The 6,000-nt window shown below is 56.4% G+C and overlaps 1 protein-coding gene across 1 annotated transcript in view; it reads left to right on the forward strand.

Moving 5' to 3' along the window:
* Positions 1 to 6,000, forward strand: part of LOC116648600 (mucin-3B-like) — a 50,584-nt gene that overhangs the window by 35,461 nt on the left and 9,123 nt on the right. The gene's annotated exons all lie outside the window — the stretch shown is intronic.

A 6,000-nucleotide genomic window follows, 5' to 3' on the forward strand; every position in this document is an offset into this window, starting at 1 on the left:
CCCCAGTTTGTCGCCTCCCTCACCCTTATAATCTCAGCCCTAAATCCTTAGCACCCCCCCATCCCAGGGCCCCAGTCTTAAATCCTCCCTCCTCCCTCCACACCCCATTCCCAGCCAGGTATGGATGTCCTCTGCCTCTCAGGCCCCCCAGCTGGTGCTTCTCAGGCCCTGGTCCCCCATTCTGAGGCTCCATTCCTTCTTCTCGATTCCAAAGGCCCAGGATCCCGGTTTTCTGGGGCCTCAAGGAAGAGCAGAAGCAGGGCCCTGAGGTGGAGAAGCTCCCTCAGCCCTTTGTCTTCATTGCCCTCTCTCCCCCTTCCCCTACTACCTCACCCTCCCAGCACTTCCCCACTGCGTCCCTTTCCTCTCTGGCCTCACCCCCATCCCCGCAGTAACCTCAGAGGCCAGAAGTCCCCAGCCTTCTTCGCAGGAACATCTCCTTTGGGGAAGAAAGTCTGCCAGCCTCCATTGTCCCATGAGCACAATATAGCATTTATTGTAGAAGAAGTTGCTCTGTGTCTTCCTCATCTTATAGCACCTCCACTTGGAGGACAGGGGCATCCAGAGGATGTGTGCGAGGGCCTGGGAGCACCAGCTTCTCCCAGCAAGGGAGGAAGGGGTCTGAGGGAAGCCCTCAGGGCCATGCCTGTTCTCCTAGAGACTGGGGGCCATTTCGTGACGGAGTGGATGGTGGCAGGCGAGCTTCCGGATCAGCAGCGGGTGGGGGGCCTGCTGGGTTTGTCATCTCTGCCCTTCCTCCCTTGACATAGGGAGCTCGGGGCCGGGTCAGGGGGGTGGGTGGCCCGGGCTGGGTCAGTTGCCATTCGCGCCGATGGGTAAAGCTGGGCCTCCCCAAAGACCTCGAGCCTCCACAAGCCTGGGTGGCAGACACGCTCACGCCAGGGCCTGCCACTCTTGGGCTTGGGCCTCCCGTTCCCACTACTGTGGGGGCTGAGGGTGGTTGGGGCAGACTGAATGAGGTTCTTTGGGTGGGGGTTTGGGAAAAGCCCCTGGGACCTTTGCCCTGGGACTGCCAGTGGCTGGGGGTGGAGGCTAGGACCATAAAGCCTCAGGTGTGAATGGGACTCCCACCCAGAAGGGCTGGTGGTCGCAGGCCTGGGGGAAGGCACTGGAAATTTGCCAGGGGCCAGCCTGAGGTGGATGAGGGGAAGGAAGGCTGGAAGAAAGAGGGGCTTCTCAGGGGTGGAGGTGCAGGGTCCCTCAGTCAGCCTGGCCTGTGGCTGGCTACTCCCTCCAGGACTGTCCCCCCTCCCTCCATAGTTACTCTCTCCCTGGCATTTCTTGGCCCCCGCCCCTTGCTAACCACCACCCACGCTCACATCTCCCGCCTCCTGTCCCTCCCTCTTGCCTGGCCACACCCATGGCTCTGGCTTCCACCGTAGGGACCCTGGCTGTGGGCGGTCAGCTTTCGTGGAGTTAGAGGGGAGGGTTGACAGGCTGCTGTTTGGCCAACTCCCTGTGGTCACCACACACCATCCACCCAGTCTCATTACTGCACCCCTAGCCCAAGGCAAAGGTCTCTGGGGTCCTTTATATAGCTGGTCCTTCTCTGGGAGCTCTCATTTCTTGGTCCCTCCTGATGAGGGGAGACCCTGCAGCCAGGGCCCCATCTGGAGATGCTGGTGGTCTGGATCCTGACCCTGGGTCTCTGGCTCTGGGCACCTGCTACAGTGACTCAGGGTGAGTGGGATCGGGGCGGGCACTCCCTGGGGGTCCCATGTGTGCCAGCCTCAGGCAGGGCTCCTCCTTCTTTTCCCCCACTCCCTTTGCAGGGGAGGGGGCTGCCAAAGAGCTGGACACCTGGGCTCTGACCTCATTCTGTTTTGGGGGTGCTAAAGGGGTCACCCTGGAGACGGGTGGGAGCAGGGCAAGGGGTGTGGCCTGTGCTTGTGCAGCTGATGGCCTACACCAAGCCCCTGGCCCTGGGCTGAGAGGGGCTGGTGTCCCGCAGCTCCCCCTCTCCAGCCCTCTCCCCTGGGGGAGCAGGGACTCTTTCTTCACCTAGATGGTGGCCTCTGCCTGCCTTCGTCCTGCAGGCTGCATCTGCCCAGAAGGCCGGGTCTTCCCAAACCTCTCAAAGGCACTGTATAGGCTGTCAGCCCTGGCTGGGGAGGGAAGGACGGAGTATCCAGCAGCTTCTTGCATGGGGAGAGCTCAAGGGGTGCCTCTAGTTAGAAACAGCTGAAGGGCTGAGGGGGAGACTCAGGCTCTGGGGTCCTTATTGAAACTGTCATGGCCATTTCCCTGGGAAGCAACCAGTTACAAGCTGATTTCCTGTGGCTTCCCGACTTTCTGATCCCCCCCCTCAACCCTGGAGACCAGGAAGAACTGGAGGGAAGGGGTGGGCAGGAGAGTCGCTGGGGTGAGGGGTGCTGGGAGTGAGTCCAAGGCCCCAGGTAGAAAGGGGGGGACCCCTGAGTTGAAGGCCCCGTAGGGTGGTTGGGGAGGGGTGGTGAGTGGGCAGGGGGTGGTGGGGAAGGGAGTCTTTGGCGCCCTGCAGGGCGGCAGAGAGATTACCCATGCAGGGAGTTCTGAGACCCCAGTCACGAACAGAGGCCCTCAGGTGCCACCTCAGCCCACCATCGTGCCCTTGAGTACCTCCTTCTCCCCTGCCCTGACATGTTCGAAGCCCAGCAGCGCAGCCTGGGAGTGGCTGGTGGGAAAGGATGAGGGGCTGGCTGCGGGTGTGAACTGTGCACGTCTAGGGACATGAAGAAAGTGCATTAATTCTAGATAGATTAGCTTTAAGGTCAAACACAGACGTGAGGACGCTATGGGCGGGGTCAGCCTTGGGAGGGGTCCAGCCTGTCCCTGCCCCCTGGGCAGACTCTGGGCCTCTCTCCAGTCAGGCTGTCCGGGGAGAAGGAGGGGGGTGGTGATGAGGAGGAGGATGAAGGGCCCCACAGCTGCAGGGTTGTTACCTCCGTGTGCCTTGCTGTGAGTTAGAGACAACCACCAGTACAACCAGAGACCCCTATTCCTAGGGCGCTCGGTATCGTGTGAAAAAGGTAATGCTGAGGCCGGTGAGCCCGTTAGCGTGCCAGAGTCAGAAAGCATCTATCAGGAATGGAGAGGTCAGGCAAGTAGGGCCATTCCAGAAGACTCCAGATGGTCTGATGGTACCCAGAGGGCCCCACCACCACCTCCCACCCACAGAGGGCTCTGCTCTTCACAAACTCATTTCACAGCAGGTAGCTCACATTGTGTAAGGACGTGTAGGCAGACAGGAGATTGAGGCTCAGAGAGGGTGAGTGACATACCTGGGGCCACACAGCAAATAATTAACATGATGTCCCCTTTTGACAGAAGGTTTGTACTGCCCATCCCTGAACTGGAGGACCTCAGCCCTCTGCAACACCCCCCACCCCCTGCTTATATTCTGGGTCTTCAGGGAGGGTTTCAGATGAAAGGTCAGAGACTCTGGTAGCATCTATAGTTTTCCTTCTAATCAGCACTCTCCTCTGGGTATTCCAGTTCCCCAGAGGACTGATGAGGTTTTGGACAAGCAGATAGTAGGGGGAAGGGATGCCAACCCGAGAAGGTAGGAAAAGCACAGGCAGGGTTGTGCGGGGGAACGGACCTGTAGGAATGCCCCCAAGGTCAGGGGGCGTGTAAGGGAGCACCCCTGGGCAACCAAGGTGTTGGCTTGGAGACCCCAGAGGACCTCTGTGGACTGAGCAGGGGTGGATTGCCCTGCCAGAGTAGACCCTTGTGTTCCCTGAGAGCCATCCTGGCATGGCTCCAGCTGGGAGCCCCACTTCCCTTGAAGATGGGCTATGGGGGCCCCAGGATACACGGTCCTAGAGCCTGTGTGAGTGGGAGGGAAGGAGCCTCCTTCCAGTGGTTGACGGTGGCCTTCTGGGAGACCTGTTGCATTTGAGGTGACCATGGAGTTTCTGGGTGTAGCTGTCCTGCAGGCCTGGGGCTCGGGGGTGGATGCAAATAAGGCACAGTCTAGAATTCTCTATTCTCCATGTGCTACAGAGGCCACAAAGACCAGACAATGCTGTGGATCAACACTGGACTGGAGGACTAGAGTCTGTGTCCTGTTTTGTGAGCATGAAGTTCTAAAGTGTTCATAGGCAGGGCGGGGGAGGGGAGCTCCTCCAGAAGACAGGGCTCCAGGGTAGAAGTGTCTGCCCAGGAGGGGCTGGGGCAGGGCCTGAGGGGTCAGAGCTCTGGGGCCAAGCAAGGGAAAGCGGAAGTGGAAAATGCTCCAGCACAAAATCGAGAAGAGTGTGGTGAAGATGAGAGCAGATATGTTCACAATAGACAAAGGGACAACCTTTGAGATTTGCATAGTATAAATTTAGAGCAGTTAGAAGGAAGTGGGTTGTTTTATATGGAGAGTAATAAACTTACTCATTCAGCAAACACAGGAGGCCTGGTTCCGCCTGGGCAGGTGCTAGGTGCTCTAGATGAGGCATGATGAATAAGCCAGTTTATAGTCAAGTTTATCAGGTGGAACCATGGGAACAGCGCAGGAAGGACCACAACCCAAGTGGGTGTTAGAGCTCTGAGAAGGGCCAATGATGGAGGAGTGCAGGAGGGGCCTCAGAGGCTGCTTCTGTCCTCCTGCTTTTTGGGGAGACCGCAGGGAGAGGAGGTGGCATTGCAGGTTGGTGGCTGTTGAGGAGTTGGGCCAGAAGGAAGCATTTCTTTTTTTTTTTTTTTTTTAAGATTTTGTTTATTTATTTGCCAGAGAGAGCGAGCGCACAAGCAGGGAGAGTGGCAGGCAGAGAGAGAGGGACATGCGGGGCTCAATCCCAGCACCCCGGGGTCATGACCTGAGCCAAAGGCAGATGCCTCACTGACTGAGCCACCCAGGGGCCCCCAGAAGGAATTATTAACAGATACTCAAAGGCCTTAGATCAATTCAGAACCGAAAAAGCCATACCAAACTATGGAGAGAATTGGAATATTGATAGGTGTCTGCAACGGGAGGGGAGAGAGTCAAGGTGGCCTGGCCTGGCCTCAGCTCTATGGCCACTCTGCCAAGTTGGAATGGCCTTACAGAAGAGGAGACATGCCCAAGTCACTGAGCGCATGCGAGGCGGGACTGAAAGTGTACCGGGGACTGGGGGCCCAAAGCACATCCCAGTGGCCCCCACACTGCTTCTCTTATAGAATATTCTAGAGTGAGCAGTGTGGTCAGGGCAGGCATCACTGATCCACATTTTCCAGGGAGAAATGGAAGTTCAGAGAGGTTAACCTCACGAGAGCCTTCGGTTTTGCGGTGGCTGATCCTGGAGGCGCTCTTGGGCCCCACTCACACCCCAGCCTTTGGGGCTGCTCCTGGGGACCCCATTGACTGAGTCCCCCACAAGCACAAATGTGTTTTGGAAGTGGCTGGAGAAAACAGTTTCATCTCACAGTGGTGGTCTTCAGACTTGCTTTCTAGAGCTTTTCCCCAAGGATACCACCAAGTGCAAGACTTGTCCAGCAAACTGGCTACCTTACTCCAACGCTTATCTTTTTAAGAAAAATCTAAATGCACATATTGTGAAGAAGCAATAAAAACTATCAACAGGGTAGGAAAGTAGCAAATTTTGCTTGTTTGGTAGGAGAGCTGGTGTCTTTGATGATGAATATGTGGCCGCAACACAGGCAAATCCAGTTGATCCTTGAACAACAGAGGGGTTAGGGGCGCCCACCCCCCGGCTGTCGAAAATCCACATGTAACTCTTAATTCCCCCAAAACGTATCTACTCATAGCCTTACTGTTGACCGGAAGCCTTACCAAGAACATAAACAGTCAATTGACACATATTTTTGGCTGTCATATTTATTATATACCATATCCCTACAATAAAGTAAGCTAGAGAAAACAAAGTGTGATTAAGAAAATCATAAGGAAGAGAAAATACATTTACAGCGCTGTCCTATAAAAAATCCATGTACATGGGCGCCTGGGTGGCTCAGTTGGTTAAGCGACTGCCTTCGGCTCAGGTCATGATCCTGGAGTCCCTGGATCGAGTC

The sequence above is a fragment of the Phoca vitulina genome, unplaced genomic scaffold, assembly GCF_004348235.1.
Source record: "Phoca vitulina isolate PV1807 unplaced genomic scaffold, GSC_HSeal_1.0 scaffold45, whole genome shotgun sequence".
Classification (NCBI taxonomy): Eukaryota; Metazoa; Chordata; class Mammalia; order Carnivora; family Phocidae; genus Phoca; species Phoca vitulina.